This window comes from Prionailurus bengalensis, chromosome C1 (assembly GCF_016509475.1).
Source record: "Prionailurus bengalensis isolate Pbe53 chromosome C1, Fcat_Pben_1.1_paternal_pri, whole genome shotgun sequence".
Classification (NCBI taxonomy): Eukaryota; Metazoa; Chordata; class Mammalia; order Carnivora; family Felidae; genus Prionailurus; species Prionailurus bengalensis.
In genome coordinates this window covers 49,994,303-50,014,542 of record NC_057345.1, presented here as the reverse complement: position 1 = coordinate 50,014,542, position 20,240 = coordinate 49,994,303, and the positions used below count along the sequence as shown (strand labels likewise).

The following is a 20,240-nucleotide window of genomic DNA, read 5'->3' as shown; positions in this document are numbered from 1 at the left end:
TTCGTTGTATAGATAAACCGCCTTTTGTTTATCCATTCAGGAGCTGGGGGACATTTGAGTTGTTTCCACTTTGGGGCTATTATGAATAATACTGCAATAACATTCGTGCCTATATTTTTATATGAATATATATTTCCTTTACTCTTTTTTCTGTTTTTGTTTTTGAATATATGTTTTAAATTCTCTCAGATTATATACTTAGAAGTGGAATTGCTGGGTTATACGGTAACTCTATTTTAAATTTTTGAGGAATGGCCAAACTGTTTTCCAAAGCAGCCATGCCATTTTACATTCCTGTCTGCAGTGTTTGAGGGCTCCAATTTCTCCACATCTTCCCCGATACTTGTTACTGTCTATAAGGTATTCATTTTGTAAGGACATATTTTCATTCTGAGAGCTTTCCATCTTGAATACCATTAAAAAGATCACACTGCTTAGTCAAATAGATAAGAGAGAATCTTCAAAGCTCATGGATACAAGAGAGAAAAGTATGTTTGCTTCCTTGGATTTTAAGAACAGCTGTAGGGGCGCCTGGGTGGCTTAGTAGGTTAAGCGTCCAACTTCGGCTCAGGTCATGATCTCACAGTTAGCGAGTTCGAGTCCTGAGTCGGGTTCTGACAGCTCAGAGCCTGGAGCCTGCTTCAGATTCTGTGTCGCCCTCTCTCTCTGCCCCTCTCCACCCCCCCTTTCTCTCTTTCTGTCTCTCAAACAAATAAACATTAAAAAATTTTTTTTTAAAACGGCTTTAATGGAATAGAACACTTAATTATTGGGTTGCACTATGTATTACCACTTGGCATTATTTTAATATTTCTCCTTTGTACCTTCCTGTTTTAAGAAATCATTTTCAAGAATGTGCATCTTGGAATAGAATTATCAACAATAGCCCAATTATGGAAAGAGCCTAAATATCCATTGTCTGATGAATAGATAAAGAAGATGTGGTATAATTACACGAAGGAATACTACTCAGTCATCAAAAAGACTGAGATCTTACCATTCACAATGACTTAAATGGCACTAGAGTATATTATGTTAAATAAAATAAGTCAGAGAAAGCAAAATACCGTATGATTTCACTCACACGTGGAATTTAAGAAATAAAGCAGATGAACACAGGGGAAGGGGAAAATAAAAAGAGAAGGAAGCAAAGTGGAAGAGATTCTTAACTGCAGAGAACAAACCAAGGGTTGCTAGAGGGGAGGTGGTTGGGGACATGGACGAAATGGGTAATGAGCATTAAGGAGGGCACTTGTGATGAGCACCGAGTGTTATATGTGAGTGATGAGTCACTAAATTCTACTCCTGAAACCAACATTACACAATATGTTACCTAACTAGAATTTAAATACAAAGTTAAAACAAAACAAAGAATGTGCATCTTGGAAGAGACCAAGCTACACGCCCCTTAGGTCTGTTAGACTGCCTGTTGTAGTAGCCATGTATCTCTATGGTGTGGCATTATTCTATGGGATTTCGGTATGTTAGCACAATCTTTACAAGTTTGTGAGATAGTTACTAGTGAAATCTTCATTACACAGATGAGGATGTTGAAGTACAGAAGGATTAAGTAACTTGCCCAAGGGCACACAGCAAGTAAGTGGTAGAGGAGAGACTCAGACTATAAAGTCCATATACTTAATCCCTGTCCACTGTGGTACTGATTTTTACAAACTTTGTGGTCTTGACTTATTCTGGGCTGATACACTCTCATATTCAAGGTCTTTGGGTAGAGCAGAGTACCAGGACCATAATATTACTGTACATTTGAGTTATCCTGTGAACTGAAACAATAAATGTAAAGAAAATGCCAGGGAGCCTGGGTGGTTTAGTCTGTTAAGCGTCCGACTTCAGCTCAGGTCATGACCTCACGGTTCCAGAGTTCGAGCCCCTTGTCGGACTCTGTGCCGACAGCTCAGAGCCTAGGGCCTGCTTTGGATTCTGTGTCTCTCTCCTTCTGCCCCTCCCCCACTTTGCACTCTGTCTCTCTCTCTCTCAAAAATAAAAGTAAACATTAAAAAAATAAAAAAAAATGCCAAGTTAAGACTTTAAGCCCTCTTACAAGAATTCCTTGATTCCCTCATTCAGAATTATCTCTCATTTCTTATTTCTACTTTGTATGACAGTTGAGGCCAACAAATATTTTTGCTCCAGACATAGTAATAGGCGTGAGGATGCAGAGATAAGTAAGACAACGTTCCTTCTAGCACTTATAATAGTTTGGCATGTATTATTTACACGTTTCTCTGTCTCTTCCCTACTCCTTCTGTCTTCTCCTTTCTGCTGGTGAGTCATACTGAAAATAAAATCTAAATTTTAGGCTGAGCCTTTATAACCTGTTACATGTCTATGATGAAATTTCCCCTTATCTCTCCGAGAAAGCACGGGATCCTCATTTCTTGTCCTTCTTCCTGAAGACGACTTACCTATTTGGAGAGATCGAGGGAAGGAAGGGAGCAGGTAGGTCTCAGCACCTTTCTCTCCATCGAATGTGACACCTCGCCCTCCAGACCCTGGGCCTCTGCTCGTTTCCGTCTGAGGAAATGGCATCACCTTCTACCCAGCAGCTCAGATCCTGGACCTAAGAGTGTCCTCGATTCTTCTCTCTTCCTCATCACCCACTTGGAATCAGACACGCGTTTGTGACCTCCTTCTCCAAAAATCACTCCACATCTGTCCACCTCCCTGCACCCTCTCTGTCCCCGGAGTCCAAGTCTCCCATGCCACCATGTCTCACCTAGACCCCTGCCATCGTCACCTCCCTCCTACCTCCTCCTTGTCTCCTGTAGGCCATTCACCACACAGACGCCAGGATATTTTTAAAACTACTTTTAAAATGTACTCCTTTGCTCAAAAGCAGGCGATGGCGGGGCGCCTGGGTGGCGCAGTCGGTTAAGCGTCCGACTTCAGCCAGGTCACGATCTCGCGGTCCGGGAGTTCGAGCCCCGCGTCGGGCGCTGGGCTGATGGCTCAGAGCCTGGAGCCTGTTTCCGATTCTGTGTCTCTCTCTCTCTCTGCCCCTCCCCCGTTCATGCTCTGTCTCTCTCTGTCCCAAAAATAAATAAACGTTGAAAAAAAAATTTTTTTTAAAAAAAAGCAGGCGATGGCTTTTCATTGCAGGAAATAAAATCCCAACTCCTGATAAGGCATTAGGCTGTTTGTAATCGTGCTCTTGGCAACACCACCCCTTCTTTTCCTTCTATTCTTCTGCTCACCCTCTCCAGCCCTACTGGGTGGCTTACTCTTCCTCAAATTCTTCTTGAACGTTGCCAGGGAGTTTTGTGTTAAAGTCTCTGCATTTGCTGTTGTTGCTGCTAAAATGTTTTTCAACTATTCCTTTTCTCTCAAATTTTGGCATTTATTCCCTTTCTACCTGGGCCTCTTGTAGGAATGCCATTTCCCGAGTGTGACTTTCCCTTGACCTTACCTATCTGCCCACTTTTGTCCCCTGTCATTGTCTATTCCCTTCTCGCCCTAGTTTACACTCCTAGCACTTTAAAAAGTGTCCACGTCTGTCTCTTCCGTTAGAATGCCTGATCCATGAGTTTTGTTCATGGCCTTGGTGCCGAGAACAAAGTCTGGCCCAAAGTAGGTGCTCAATAAATTTTCCTTGGGTAAAAGGAAAACAGCACCATTCTCAGAGCCCTGCCCATTTTCTTTTTCAGAAGTCCTGTTCTCAGGATGTACACAGCTTTTGCTCCGACACACGGGAAGCTTTCAGGTTGCTGTTAGTTATCTCTGTCCTGCCCAGGTCATTTGCCAGGGAGAAAATAGGCATCCATCAGGTCTCAACTTCAGTGTGAACTCTTGAGTGGACGCCTTCCCCGAGTACCCTATCCAAAGTAGATCACTTTCGCCGAAGATGTTCTCTTTCTCAGCATCCTTTGGTTTCTTTCTTCACAGGGCTTATACTTGCTCAGTTATTTGTTTATTGACTTCATACCATAGCCTCTCTTACTGTTGCAAAACTAACTGGTGCCAAGAACCATGCCATCTCTCCATCTCTCGCTGGAGATCTGACGTGGTCTCCACCCTCAAATAGCCTTCGCTTTAATAGAGGGGCAGAGAAAGCAAGACACACAGATGTCACTGCAGCAGAATTCTGAAGTGTGGAATACCAGACAGGGAACATTTGTTGTGGATGTTCATGCCAGCTAAGATAAATTCACTTACAACTGCAAGAAAGTGTAAGACACAGCTCAGCCAAGGACTCACTACATAATCAGCTTCCTCGTCTATAGGATAAAGATCACAATAATGCCAACTTATTGGGGATGAGGATACAATGGAACTGTATGTGGAAAAACACTATAAAGGGCTGAGACTTGGTAAGATATGTGTTAACTTACAATGCTTGTTGTTGGAAACAAAAATGCCAGTTCCTTCTAGCAGAATTTGATTCCTTCCCTCTCTGTTGTTGGTGCTGCCAGCTTAGTATGTATCTGCAGCGGATTCTTGTGGGTGCAAACCAGGTTGGTAGGAAGACCCAGTGGTGCAAAATTCCTCTCCTTCCCTGCCAAGACACGCTTGCCCTGCAGCTGTCCCTGACTTCTCGGAAAGCCGACCAAGATAACGTCCCTTGTCACAACCAGATGTGCAAGACCTGCTCCAAGCTCTGGCCAAATTGCGAACAGCCAACACAACAACAAAACCGAAACCAAATATGGTGCATGCTACCCTGGAAGGCACACAGGTGGGCACATGGACTGACAAAAAAAGTACGCATTTCATCTGGGGCTTGATACAAGTAGTTCCATAAAAAGCAGTTTGGAACTATTATTAGTCAATTTAGTATCTAAGCAGAGTCATAAATGAGGGATCTAGTCACATGGAAATCTATCCAGTCCCATGGAAATCAAGTTTTCATTTCAGTTTGGCAAACATTGAGTGCTTATTTCATGTCAGGCTCACTTCTAGGAACTGGGGTAAAGAAAACAGATAAAAATCTTTGTCCTGATGCAGCTTACATTGTAGTGGGGGAGGTGGCTAACATATACAATAAAAAGGTTATAACATATGTAATAAATAGGTTATAACAGATATAATAAATAGGTTATAATAGATATAATAAATAGGTTATATGTAATTTTAAAGAGTCAGGGATAGGGCAGCTCGAGTAAAGAGTATAAGATGGGCAAGTAGCCATGCATATATACCTAAGCAAAGGGCATTCTGTACCAAGGGAAGGGTCAGAGCAAGACTGGAGTGGGAGCATGCCCAATGGGTGTGGGGAGTAGCAAGGAGACTGATGTGGCTGGAGGAACACTAGGGTGGAGAGCGGTGGGAGGTGAGGTTAGGGAAGAAATGGGCATCTGACCATGCAAGGTTGTAGAGAATCTTGAGAGTTTGGCTTTTACTCCTGTGAAATGGGAGGGTTTGGATCAGAAGAGTAACATGGCATATTTAAAGACCCATGACTAGATGCTGGATAGAGAGTGGGCTATGGAAGGGAGCATTCATAGAGAGAATGATTATTGAACTATTCCAATAATCTGGGTAAAAAAGACGATGCTGGATTGGACCCAGAAGTAGACTCGCTTTGGATATATGAGGAATACACAGCCAACAGTGTCTTCTGCAAATTATTGTGGATTAATTAAACAGTTACCGTGCTTAAGAATACTGTCTTTTTTGAGCTTTAAAAAAGTTTCGGTGTGTTATCTCATGTGATCTTTAAAAAATTTTTTTAAAATGTTATATTTATTTTTGTGAGAGGAGAGAGCGATTGAGAGAGAGAGAGAGAGAGAGCAAATAAGGGAGTGGCAGAGAGAGAGAGAGAGAGAGACAGAATCCGAACCAGGCTCTAGGCTCTGAGCTGTCAGCACAGAGTCCGATGCAGGGCTCAAACCCACAAACTATGAGATCATGACCCAAGCTGAAGTCAGATGTTCAACCAACTGAGCCACCCAGCCTCCCCTCATGTGATCCTTATGACAATCTCGTGATGCAGGGCTGGGTGCGGGGGAGGGCTGGCAGCCTCGTTCCCAGCACCGGCTGTGAAATGGTTGTCCTGGGGCCACATAGCGTGGTCAGTGGCTGAACTGGGACTCTCAGCCTCTCAGTCCCAGGCTCCTTTCTTGTCTCCTTTCTGCTGGCTGCCTTTGCATCTGAGCTCTTACTTAGGTCTTACCCTCTAGTTTTCGAGCTCCCACTGGACCATCATCATCTTTAATGGCCTCACTCATATCCATCCAAACCTCAACAAGGACAAACGGGAGTCAACAAAGACTTTCTGGCTCCCAGGCTGGACCCCACCCCCACCCATCTTGGCCTTTCACGTCCCCCACAGGTCTCTCCCCCTCTGACACTGCTCGTCTGGACTGAATTCAATTATTTCTCGTACTCTCATTACAGTCTGACCAAGATTTATGAGTTGATAATTGTCTGAAAGTAAGACCACAAAGTATCATTTGTGTTTGAGGCTAACCTTCCCGGTGACCTTTAGGATTAAAGGCAAAATGAAAAGTGTGATTTCTGCAGAGCCAAAGAGGGTAATGTGATCCAACCCGGCTAATGATCCAAAGCCTCAGATTTCCCTGGTGGAGGACACATTAAAGCTGGCACAAAGGGGGACAACTAATCCCGCAGGTTCATTTCACAAATTAATTTTTTGAAGGCGTCACAACCTCCCTCTCTCACTTTTGGGTGCATTCTGAGTGACGTTTTCCAAACAGGATGATGACAACAGCTCACACCTCTAAGGCCTTTATTGGATTATTTTTACAGGCTATTGAAAAACACTTTTTTGAGCAGCCCTAATTGAAAACAGACCTCTCCCCTCACCCGAGTTAGCAAACGGAGCATCACGGAAAAAAAAAAAAAAAAAAAAAGAATTCATGGAAACTTTCCCAGGTTGGTGGGTGAGACCTGATCGCTCACTTCCCCGAAGCACCGTGTGCGAAATAATGGCTCTTCCTCACGTGCCCCAACTATTCAAAGACACGGCTGCAAAGAAAACACTTCTTGAGCCTCAGTTTATAGCTTCCAGCCAGCCTGAAGCATTTGGGAGGCATTTGTGGTTCTCTGTCGGGAATGTGCAGTACTGTGTCATTCTGAGTTAGAAGGCCACTTCCGAAGGGAAGAGGGGCAATTGGCTTCTGTCCCATGTAGTGAATCATAAAATGAGAAGGTCTAATAAATATGAAGCTGTGATAATGCCTTCCGTCTGCTCTGGCAGGCTTGATGTTCAGTTCAACAAGTATTTATTGTGCCAGGCACTGTGTTGGATCTTGTGAAAAAATTTCTGCAAGACCTCAAGGAACTCACAGGCTAGACTCTCCTCTCAAGGCAAGCAAGGACCGAGGACTCTGCTTGGGCTGGGGTTGGGAGCAGATTGGGGTGATTTGCAGGTACTGGCCTTGGATCAAGGGGAAACAAAGTCATTGTGCTTGGAGGAAGGAGACTCAGGAAGAAGTATGGACTGCTCCTAGTGTCAAATCCAGGGGGTTGGGCATGGGGTTAAAAGAGTGAAGACTGGAGCTTCATGAAGGCAGGGACTATCTGTGTATTTTCCATCATTGTACTCATCTGGTTCACCAAAAGGTAGGATCAACCATTGCTTAATTTCACAGTCCTCTCCCCCCTGCTCCCCGCTCCCGCCATAGGAACGTGTGGTGATATCTCTGAACACATATATTGTTTTGGACCAACTATTGGAACACACTGTCAAAAACATGTATTTATTCCACTTTGGTGTGTTCCTTCAATGTATTGTTTGCTTTCTGTACAGCATTTCAAACCAGTCTAACACAAACATGCACCTGTATTGCTTAGCAGATACCACGGTAGCCTCTGAAGTTCGGCTGTCTGTTCCATCTGTAAAATGGGGCTATCAGTAGGGGCAGAAAGCATGTAAAGCACCTAAAACAGTACCTATTCTAAAGGCTCAATAATGGTTATTAAGTGCTCATGAATGATTCTCAAGATTATTCACTAATAAACATAAGCAATGCAGATCTCTCAGATAGCTGTGACACCTTCCAAAAACCTTCTCACTTTCCCCCCACCTGTTTGTTCTCTTTGTTCTCTTTCCGACCATGACTTGGCCTCCAATCAACTCTGCTCTTGTGGTCTGCTGTTAGTACTTTGTCTCATTTATGTGTCTGGCTTCCCGTTCCCCTTAAATATTGGCTTGGCCTGTACCCCTACCTCTTGCTGATCCACATGGCTTCAAGTAAGCTCTCAGCTCACATCTGGCCTCTTGAATCCCCACCCCGCAGCTGGTGCCCTGGTCAACCCTCCGTCTGGGTGAAGTCCATCCAGAAGCGCGCTAAAGTGGGTTGAAACCACTGGGGAAAGTCAATTGTTAAAAATTATAGGAATTTTGCGAGTTGGTTGTTAAACATAGCCACCACTACAACTTAAATGATATCAATTTGCAATCAAATAAATGATAGGGATGACAGAGTTAATAAGTACTCCAAATTGATTGCCTCCAGATTATTTTATTATGTTTTACTCTGATCTGTACTTGGGATTATACATGGAGTACCATGTAGTGGTTTATTCTTGCACATCTTTTTCCAGCCCTCTGTTCTGTGATATATGTTGCTAGCTTGAAATTGGTCTCACAGGGATTATTTATACCATGGCAATTGGCATGAGCTACGTATTAGAACTTCTTCTCCCTCAGAGAGCTGGTTGTTAAACATGGCCTTGCACACCACAGGGCCCAGCTCTCCCAGTGTGGCCTATTGAGGCTGCTCAGACTTCTGCCATAGCAGCTATGACACTGTTTGCAATTCCTGGTATATCAGTTGTATCCTTTACTGCTCTATGACCAGGTGGAGGGTAGGGACCAGCATCTAGTCATCTTTGGAGCACAGTCTCCCTTTCCCTAGGCTGCCCTTATCCCAGCCTATTTGTAGAATGAAAACTTGAATGTGGGCTTATGAAAGGGTGGTTTCTGGTAACATCTGCCAACCTTTCCCAGCCCTTCTCCTTGATCTCACAGTGTAACAAATGGAGAAAGGGAAAATGGCATCAGTGACTGTGACTTCATTCATTCTTGTAACTGGAAGGAGTTGGTTTTCAGTTGGGGTTGAGTTCTTGAAGACACTGCATGGCTAATGTACTGCACCAACACACCTTAAACCAGGCTGTTTCTATCAGCGGTGATTATGTTTTCAAAATGGGTTAGTGCATGTCTGTGTGTGTGTGTGTGTGCGTGCGGTATAGACAGGAAGAAGATTCACATTGTTGAGCTATAGGAGGGAGAAGGTAAGAATGTGGCTGTTTAATCATTACTTATTTTTTTATTTTTATTAAATAAGTTTTTTAATGTTTATTTATTTTTGAGAGAGAGAGAGAGAGAGAGAGAGAGAGAGACAGGGTGTGAGTGGGGGAGGGGCAGAGAGCAAGAGAGACACAGAATCTGAAGCAGGCTCCAGGCTCCGAGCTGTCAGCACAGAGCAGAACTTGAACCCACAAACTGTGAGATCGTGACCTGAGCTGAAGTTGGATGCTGAACGGACTGAGCCACTCAGGTGCCCCTAAACATTATTTAAAGATGCTAAACATGTTCCAAAGTTAGGAGAGTTTTTGGTGATCAGACTATTAATACAAATGTTTCCATTCAAGGCTTTTGCCTTGAATTTGATGCCTGCATTGGAATGTCTAAATAGTGAATACCAGCTCCTTGTAACTGGGAATTCTTGAGGGGTCTAGGAAATAATATACAGCCCTGGGCCTGGTACATTCATAAATTTCATATAATGATAACTAGTTAACACTTTCCAAAGAGTCCTAAGAAACAGCCCATATGAACCTTCACATTTAAAACTCAGCTTCACACATTTTATAATTAAATAGCCTTCCAAGTGACTTATAACTTGAGGTTTTTCTTTCTTCCTAATAGACAGCCTTGGCACCTTTTAGGATTTGGCTGTTAACCTGGGTGGTTGCCTTTTGGGAATAATCCTGAGTTCTGGAGAATAAAAAGCCATTGCTTGTGCTTATGCAAAAGGATCACAAGGGAGACCCAGGTGGCCTCACTCCCCAGTAACCTGAAACATGTTGTTAGGTAAGTCTGTTAGGAATGTCACTTGCTCAGGTTTCTGACTCTGGACACAGTAAGACACTGTCAGAGATGAAACTGCTCTTTGGTTGAAAAGTTGTCTTCTAGGGGTGCCTGGGTGGCGCAGTCGGTTAAGCGTCCGACTTCAGCCAGGTCACGATCTCGCGGTCCGTGAGTTCGAGCCCCGCGTCAGGCTCTGGGCTGATGGCTCAGAGCCTGGAGCCTGTTTCCGATTCTGTGTCTCCCTCTCTCTCTGCCCCTCCCCCGTTCATGCTCTGTCTCTCTCTGTCCCAAAAATAAATAAACATTGAAAAAAAAAAAAAAAGAAAAGTTGTCTTCTAACATACAGTTTGGGACAACTGAGATCCGTAGGGCAATCGATCTGATTTTGCTTTAAAAATTTCTTCAAACAACATGTTGCTGGCTTTCTTTCTAAAATAGTCATTTTGGCAAGGCTCCTGGGTGGCTCAGTTGGTTAAGCGTCTGACTTTGGCTCAGGTCATGACCTCGCGGTTTGTGGGTTTGAGCCCCACATCAGGCTCTGTGCTGACAGTTTGGAGCCTGGAGCCTGCTTCCGATTTTGTGTCTCCCTCTCTCTCTGACCCTCCCCCGTTCATGCTCTGTTTCTCTCTGTCTCAAAAATAAATAAAAGTTAAAAAAATTTTTTTAAATAGTCATTTTGGACCACCTAGGTGGCCTAGTAGGTTCAGTGTCTGACTTGTGACCTCAACTCAGGTCTTGATCTCAGAGCCATGAATTCAAGCCCCACATTGGACTCTGCTGGGTGTAGAGCCTACTTAAAAAATTAAATCAAATCAAATCATATCAAATTAAATCAAATCAAATAGTTATTTCAGTCTTGTAGCTCAAAGACTATGGACACAATTCCTATGTCTGACGTCTCCTCACTAAATCAGAGCCAGGCATTAAAGTACCTTAGTGAAAGTTAATGCACATTTACTGTTATTTCTACTCAGAATAATCATAATGAAAGCTAACATTTCTTGGACTATTGCTATAAGCTAGGCATACTCTAGGAATTGGATGCGTCCAAACTCATTCAGTCCTATATGAGCTGGGTGTTATTATCATCATCTCCATTTCTCACCAGGAAGAAAATCGAGGCTTAGAGATGTTAAGTAGCTTGCCCATGGTCACACAGAGACCTAGTAGCTGAGGCTGACATTGAGCCCAGAGCAGGGTAGGATGGAGAGGGTGGGGGAGTAGATCCAGGAGGGGAAAGGGAAGATAATCTGGCACAAGATATAACCGTGTATCTACTTCCTGTAGTATACAAGGTATACGACACAAAGGGCAGGTGCTGCTTCTGAAAACTGTTGTTTCAGTTCTATGTGCATATATTTGTAAGTGCTGGGTTACCATGTAAAATCTATTTTTTACAGTAGATGACAGCAGAAAAAATGTTTGAAGAACATTTTTAAAGACAACAGGGACTCATAGGTGTTCAAGCAGGGAACTGACCAGATGACTCGATCAGATCTGTCACTTAGGGTGATCCGCCTGGCTACTTTATGCAAGGTGGACCAAGGCCAGCCAGGTGAGTTAAGTGTCTGCAAGCGTCCAAGCACCGACTAATTTCCTCCTAATTGTGGGAAGGGTGTCCATTGTGCGTCTTAAAAATCTGGTTCATTCTGTTCTCTTGAGAGGCAGGGTGACATGGGCAGTCTGAGCATGAACTCTGGTTCGTTGGTCGTGAGCAAGGTCTCTGAATTTTGTCTGCCTGCTTCTTCACCTAGATAATGAGGGTGATAATAGTACTGGCCCTGTGGGTTTGTTGTGAGGGTTAACTGAGTCTGGACATTTAAGCTGCTAGAACAGGGCTCAATGCACGTTGGCTAATATAACTTTGAGATTGACATAAATATGGCAATATTACAGTTATGGATTCATCTAGTCATTGTCTATTCAAAACCTGTTGGCCGAATAGCCATTGTGTGCCTGGAACTTTACCAGGCCTGGAGATAAAGGTCGGTAGGGGACACAAAGGGTGATGCTATAGAAATAATAAAAATAAACTAATTATGAAGACCAATGATATAGGGGTGCCTGGGTGGCTCAGTTGGTTAAGCGTCCAACTCTTGATTTTGGCTCAGGTCACGATCTCACCGTTTGTGAGATGGAGTCCCTGTGTCGGGCTCTGCACTAACAGGGCAGAATTTGCTTGGGATTCTCTATCTCTGCCCTTCCCCACTGTGCACACACACACACACACACACTCTCTCTCTCTCCAAATAAATAAATAAACATTAAAAAAAAGACCAATGAGGGGCGCCTGGGAGGCTCAGTCAGTTAAGCATCCTACTTTGGCGCAGGTCATGATCTCACGGTTTGGGGGTTCAAGCCTCATATCGGGCTGTCTGCTGTCGGCACAGAGCCTGCTTCAGATCCTCTGTCCCCCTCTCTCTGCCCTTCCCCTGCTCGCACACACTTGTTTTCTCTTTCCCTCTCTCTTAAAAATAAAATAAACATTAAAAAAAAAAGACCAATGATATATATTTAAGGCAATGTCCCCACTGGACTTCTAACTCCATGAGGACTTCGATTTTTTTGTTTGTTGTTTTTATTCATTGCTGTTTTTTGTTTTTAGCAATTAGAGCAGTTCCTGACACATGGTAAATATTTATTGTTAGATAAATATGCCAGCCACTATTCTAGATTTACATGCAACAAAGCACCTCTTTTCACAACAACCCTATGAGGTACAAACTCTTTATATCCCCATTCTAGCAATGAGATCGGTGAACCCCAGAATCACTCAGTAAGATGTAAAGCTGGAATCTGAACCACAAGCAGGCTGATGCCCACTATCCTTGCTTTTAACCACTTTGCAACACAAAAGAGATAGTGCATTAAACACCTGCAGATATTCCCATGGCATCCAATATGGGGCACGACTGATGCACATAGAAGGTCCACTATGTGTCACCATGTTTGGATCTGAGCTGCGATGATGGGGGAGGCTCCTGATGTGATTCCACTCTGGATTGTCTGCCTTCTAGGAACCATCCAGACAGAAGGTTCCCAGGGCCATCTTTTTGTGTACACCTCCTTTCCAAAGCACTGCCATCAATAAAATAATTCATTCACCGTGTGCCAGCATTGTGCTAGGAGGTGTGGGGATGAAAGAATGAGATTGAGTTTGTGCTTTAAAATTCCAAAGACTTCATCTGAGAATGATCTCTGCACGTGGAAAGATCACTAAAGACACAGGTACTGGTGATGAGCTGTAGGAGCTCTGAGGTGGGGGCTACTGCCTTCCAGGTGGTAGTAAGGCCTGAGATGGAGCTTGGGTTAAAAATAACACAGGAGGCCCAAAATGGAGTCACTTACACTAAGGCCCACATCACCAGACCAAAAACTTAATTACAGTTTCAGCTCTCTTAGAAATGGAACCTTAGATCAGTCAGCCAGGAATCACCTGATCAGCACTAGTTAGGTCATCTGCCTGATAAACCCCCGCCATCCAGTAAGGAAAGTAGCCTTGTTACAACCGATCTGCTTTTTTGCCGATATTTCCTTGATCCTGCTCCCTTCTGCCCATAAAATTCTTTCATGTGTATAGCTCTACATCTCCTCTCTGTCTGCTGGATGGGATGCTGCCTGCTTCATGAGTCATTGAATGAAGCCAACAAGATCTTTAAAATTTACTCAGTTGAATTTTGTCTTTTAACACTTGGAATTACAAATCTCCCAAAGTGCCGTGAGATGGATGAAAACCCCCTCTCCACAACTCAATATGGCTCCTGCCCACTTTTCTCCTTGGCCATTGGTGTCTACTACTCAAAGGGCACCCTATCAGTTCTGGACAGCTTGGTTTCTCACAAACTGTTCTTAATAGCTGGAATCTACCTTCTTTTGGTAGATTTTGGTGAAGACTAAGAATTGGAAGAGTGGTTGGGGAACCTCCGGGAGGGGAGGCTGCTTGATGAGCAGACAGCATGCAGTACCTGGCAGTGAACGTTTCTTGACTGAGGAGCGGGTTTCCCGGATGGTAATAGATGTGAGCTAACGTCTCTACTAAGCTGTGTGCCTTTGAAAGAGAGCTATTACGGATGTTTTCCCTTCTGATGACACACACTAATTTCTCCACCAAAATAACAAGTCCTGAAGGCTGACATCTGCTGGAAATTGTATCCTTTGGGACCATTTTCTGTGTATAAGTTCATTTGGAGTTTTCCCTGTGCTGTGGAGAGGGCCAGCTGACTCCGCCTCTCCTGATTCCTTGTGATTCCCTGAACAAAACCCAGAGTTATGTTTGCTCTTTCACAAGTTTGTGAAGCTCCTGGTGCCTCTGGCCTCAGGTCTGTGCTCCCCTGGGTGTAGGACTCACTGAGCTGTCTTCTCCCCTCGTGAACCCTGGGAAGCCCCGGCGGAGTCCAGAACAAGCTGCTGAGTGGCTTGTTTTGGTTCGTGGGGCCGACCCACCAGTCATCGGGCCCCATGATTGATGCAGGGCCTGTGCGCTGGGTTATGTGAACTCAGGCTGTTTTCAAGGGAAAATTTTGGTCATAAGGCAAAGCCTAGCCAGATTTGAGATAAGTGTGAAAAACACATTGCAAAAGGAAACAGACTCGAAGTTTCCTGACAAGGGAAACATTTAACCCTATGTTTAAGGAGTGTGAGAGGCACTCACGCAGAAACCATGCATCTCTGTGTGTGCACATGTCCCTGCCGGAAAGCATGGCCGAGTGTGTGACAGAACGTGTGTGTGTGTGTGTGTGTGAGAGGGTGTGAGTGTGTGGTGTGGCTGTGTACATGTTTGGGGGTGGGGTGGGGAGAGAGACCGGGAGAGAGAGAGGGGAGAGAGAGAGAGAGAAACGAACGTGCCTCAGGGAAGGCAGGGATATTAATCATGCTAAAAGCAATCTGGCCCCACGGGAATTTATAAGGATCCAGCTAAAATCAATGGGAAGTTTTATGAGACAATTTTCTTCTCGCCGGCTCTGGGGATTGTTTTGAACTCTCATTGAGCTTCGGACGGCGCTGGCTCAGAGCTCCCCCCAGTTCTCACACCTGTGCATGAGACAATGCACATTTTCCATGTTAGCAGCTCTGAGCTGACTCATCTCAAAGGGCTGCCGCGGAGGGGGCCCTGGCCTCCCGACCGCCTGGCTCTCCAGCTCAGAACTGCAGCATCTGCTGGAGGCCAGGAGATATGTGGGGAGGAGACGGGTGGCCGGTGCCCTTTGTGGGGTCCAGGTAATGGGGGAGGCAGCCAGAAGCACACAGGCTTACGGTCCTCAAGGATATCAGCGGTTCCCCATTGGTTTCGGAATGCAGTCCAGATACCTTGGTCTGGCTGGTGTCCATTTCCCTCCCCCCCCTCCCCCCCCCCCCCCCCCCCCCCCCCCCGCCAAAGCATCCTTCCCTCCCGTCAAAGCCGTGCTATGTGCCCCATCCAGACCAGGCCGGGCATTCATTATTCTGTGCTCTTGCTGTGCTTCCCTCAGCTTGGAAGGCCAGCCTCTCCCCATTTCTCAGCCTGATTTGGGGCTTCTAATTTAAACAGGATTCATTATGAGCTATTTCACATTTCTATCCAGAGAACAGAAATTGTTTACCAGAAACTCATATGCCCATCACCCAGCTTGAAGAGATGTCGACATTTGGCTAAGGCCCTTATCCTTCCCCTCCCCAGAGGTAAGCTCCATGGTGAAGTCGGATGTAATCATTCCCAGTGTGCTTTTACTATATCTAAATGCATCCACAAATCATCCATAACATTGTTTATGTGATTTTATATTTTGCATAATTGTATTAATCTGCCCATGTTCTTTGGGGAGCCATTTAGCAATACCTAGTAATTTTATTCACAATTGTCCCTAATAGGGAAGGATCTCACATGTGACCAAAGCATGTACAGGGATAGTCAATCTAACAGTGCACAAGTGGTAACGGCTTAATTGCCCCCTAGTTGGCAAATATACTGTGGTTTAAAAAAATAAAATAGTATATCATAGTTACAATAAATAAAATCTATGTGCGTTATAAACATAATGTTAGGTTTAAAAACAGGCAAGTTGCAAAATTCTCTCCTTGTTTTTCATGGCTAGGTCAAACATGTAATCCTTCTCTTTAATGAAGCATTCTCTGAAAAATCCCATTGAAATGAAATGAATTATTCTTTTTTTTCCCCATAGAACTTTATTTATAACTTTCTTTTGTTTGCTTAAGGATTACTTGTTGCCCTCCATTCTCCATTATAGGTTACACTGTGAACTTCTTAAATGCAGAAATCGGATTTTAGCCGTCTTTGTATTCCCAATGTCCTCGCCTGACAGCTTGTTTACAGCTGGCGCTCAGTAAATGAATTTCTAGATACTTCCACATATTTCATGACTTTCTCTGTCATGAGATCTTTATTATCTGATGAGGAAACTGACTGTAATACATTCAGTGACTTGTCCTTGGCCACCAAGGGCAGTGACGGACAAGACTCCAGGTGCCTCTCTTACTCCATCTCTCTGGCGCTAAACTGCCTTGTGTTAGACTTCAAGAGAGTGGGATGACTTAAATTTTATGTCACTTGCCTAATGTATTTGGGAGAGATGGTGGAAAACTTTCTTGGAATCAGAGAGCAATATACAAAGACCCCTAGAGATAGGGTGAGAAAACAGCCCAGAGAAAGAGAGCAATTTCATTTCAACTCAGCATAATTGAATACATAGGATTGCATCTCTATGTTTGTTTATTTACTTAAAAATAGGAAATTTATTTATTTTATTTATTTGTTTATTTATTTACAAATAGGAAATTATTTTTTAAAGTAATATCTACACCCAATGTGGGGCTTGAACTCACGACCCTGAGATCAAGAGTCTCTTGGAGACTCAATCAAGAGTTGCATGTTCTATTGACTGAGCCAGCCAGAAGCCCCTGAATAAATAGAATTGAATATTTATAATGTGCCAAGCAATTGTGTGAGCTCACCCAGGTAGAGCAAATGGAGAACTCGCTGGGGAAGTGCCTCGCAGAGCGTGGACACAGAGTAGATTTCAATAAAGGTCAATGCTGTTTCCTTCTTTAAGGAACTAGACCCCAGATCTCCCGATTCTAAGGTCAGCATCCTTTCAATCCTGTCAGGGTCATGGAGAGGTGCAACCAGGAAAATGAATCTGTAGGGAGATCATGCTCTTTCTGGTAAAAAGTGGTACCATGCTTTTTCAACAGCTCTTTCACTCTGTCATCCAGCCCCTGTCTCATTTTATGCTCACATGGCCATTACTCTCTATTAGCATACTAATAAATGTTTATGAGATTATACTGTATAAACTATAAACTTTTACATATTATTAATTAACCTCATACATTGGATTGGGAGCTCCTGAACATTTACTGACTTGTAAAACAGGAGAGTGGCATAGAGAGAGCCCTGTCTACAAAACTGGTCTTATCGGCTCTACCTGGAGACAGGCGTGCATTTCATTTGTGCGTCTCTGAAGTAAAAGCCACAGACAGCATTGTATTTTTAAGTGGCAGATCTGGGCTTACTTCTTGGGTAAATTGCCTAACCTCTCAAAGGTCTAGTTTTTTTTTTGTTTGCAAAATGGACATAATAATAGTACCCAGGGGTTGCTTGACACATGGCAGGGACCCAATAAGCATAAACAGAAATTGGACCAATGCAGAACCAATGAGTGGACATGGCAGGGAGTCAGAATTCAATTTGTTAATGACAGAAAGATCAATGCCAGGGATTTTCAAGAGTGGAAGGCCTGTACTCTGACGTGGTGAGTAGTGCGTTCTCACTGGAGAAGCTGGACGAGGGGAAATCTGCATGGGTTGGGAGGGTACACTACATAAGGTTTCTTCTATTCCTACCATCTGAGTATTCCATGATTCTGTGATTTTTCAAGGCAAGAGACAGGGCCAAAGGGGGAGTGGTGACTCAGGAGTTGTAGATTCTACATTTAATTTAGTTGCTGACTAGTTTTACAGTTTAGTCTAGACTCGGGATACATAAATGCTATCTCCGTTCTCTTATCTGTAAAATCACTACACAAATTCAGTGTGGCAATTAAAAAAGAGTATAATTAAGAAAGCACTTTTAATAACATAAGGTTGATCTTTAACAATTAAGTCAGTTCCGCCATATTTGATATGGACGGTTGAACCTCCTTGTGTTCAATCTGCAAAGACATCGTAAGAAAAGTCCAGACCTGGGATTCAGAGCCAGTCCAAACTCTGTCACTAATAAGTCCTGTGACTTTGGTTGAGTATTTCTGCCCCTTGCGTCTCAAGTAACTGATGATGTCTCATGAAATGAGACTAACAAATCTGCTATGTCAACATCATTGGAGTGTCTGGAGAATCAGATAAGAAAATGAATGCGGTTTAGTGCTTTGTAAACAGAAAAGGGCCATGGGAGTGCAGGGTACACTTAGAACACCCTGCCTTATTTCAAATCCGTTATGTTCTCATTTTCTACTCCACCAAGTTATGAGACCTTTATGCACAGAGCTGTCTTTCAGATCTTTATATATGCCAGTGCCTAGCTAAGTGAATTCATTGATTCAATACACATTTATGAAAACACCTACTATGGGCCAGGCTTAGTGGTTAAGTATTAGCATTGGAGATGGAAAAGATACGGCCTCTCCCCTAGAGAAGCTTGCTTTCTGATAGAGGAATGAACTATGCATGTATTCAGGAATAAAGTTAAAGGAAACAGATTCTGAGAGGTAGCCTTCAAGGAGGCATTCTGTTGGTCTACATTGCCACCTGCAAGGCAGGAAAAGCTTCATCCCCTCTTTGCTCTCTTGTGGCCAAAGAAATGATGGCAGCCACCTTCTAAGTTGTTGACAGTCATCTTTCTTGATGGCCAGACAATTGCTAGTTTTGTGTGTTTCTGCCCTTGGACATGTTCTGATGGAATACCTAAGGGCAACTCCCTCTTGGGGTCCACTCACCAGGTGGCTGTGCACAAAAGATTCATGGAATGATTTAAACCTTACAGAAATGGGTGAGCCCCCAGGGTCTAGAAGGTACTTTCCAACGAGGAAGAGGATGCTTCTTATAAATACAATTACTATTGATTACGGTCAGATTCTTTTATCTGATTCCTGCCCATTAGGCCCTCTCTTGTTGCTAGAAGCTCTCTCTTGCCCTCTGCCTCGCATTACCTCTGGAAGTGCCTCTTAAATGGGTCCTGTGGAAGCCTGGTGATCCCTGAATAGCTTGTAGGTGTTATGAGAGCATTCGGAAGACTACTTGAAAGCTTGACAATAAATAACCATTTTACGATTATGACATAAGTGGAAAGAAGGGCCACATCTCTTGAGTGCTCCGTCTCAGAATGGTGGCAACCAAGCGAGGGTGGTTACTCTCTACACAGCTGCTTAGCAACCAGAGACTTTGAGTGGCTCCCAACTGTGAAGTATGTTGTAAGGGACACCTGGAGTTTGCACCCAGTATATATTCCCTTTGCCTTGCTTAATGACTCCACTTTTGCTTTAAGAGAACTGTCCCTCACATTCTCATCCTGTGCTTTTGGGGGCCCCTGTGTGCGTCTGAAGTTGCTAGTGGTTTAGAAGGAGACTGCAGTGTGAGTCTAAGGGTGGAGCCTGTGTAAGAGGAACCAGGCCAAGATTCAGACCCTGGGGACATCATCTTCCTGAGTCAAGCTGTGTCTGAAGCCAGATCGGCTCACATTCTTTTCCTAGCTTGAGCCCGTTTAGGTTGGCTTTTCTGTCATTTGCATCCAAAATATTCCTAATACAGTGCAGTGTGTGATGATCTATGGCCCTTTTCAACGTGACTTGTTGAAACAACATATATTAAATTATTTTACTTAATTTTCATGCAAGGTTAGAAGACAAGCTTTATGATCTTGTTTTATCAATAGGGAAACTGAGTCTCAGATAGAACTAGTGACTCACCTGAAGGAACAAGCTAGTCAGTGATTGGGATGGGCCAAGGACACAGGGCTGGCTTCTGATCACAGTGATGGCAAAGACATATTTCCCCCCCTAAACCTGATACTGATGGCAATATAAAAGGAATGTGAAGGAAACTACAAGTAAGGCTGATCACACAGTATGTTATTTGCTGGGATGTTTTGTCCAAAAATACATGATTCTGTCCAAAATTAAAAGACCATCAACCATTTTTTCCTATGGCCATTGCTTTGGTCCACCAGGCCTCCTCCCTTTCTCACCAAGCTTACCCCAGCACTTTTCCAGGTAGTCTTTCTGCCTCCAGTCTC

The 20,240-nt window shown here is 43.8% G+C and overlaps 1 long non-coding RNA gene across 1 annotated transcript; it reads right to left on the bottom strand.

The window, feature by feature from the left end:
• Positions 1-18,059: 18,059 nt before the first annotated feature.
• LOC122480575 lies at positions 18,060-19,532 on the bottom strand. Its single transcript, XR_006296598.1, has 2 exons — positions 19,159-19,532; positions 18,060-18,339 (listed from the first exon to the last, which is right to left on the bottom strand). It is a non-coding gene; the product is annotated as an uncharacterized LOC122480575 (long non-coding RNA).
• Between the last annotated feature and the right edge of the window lie 708 nt (positions 19,533-20,240).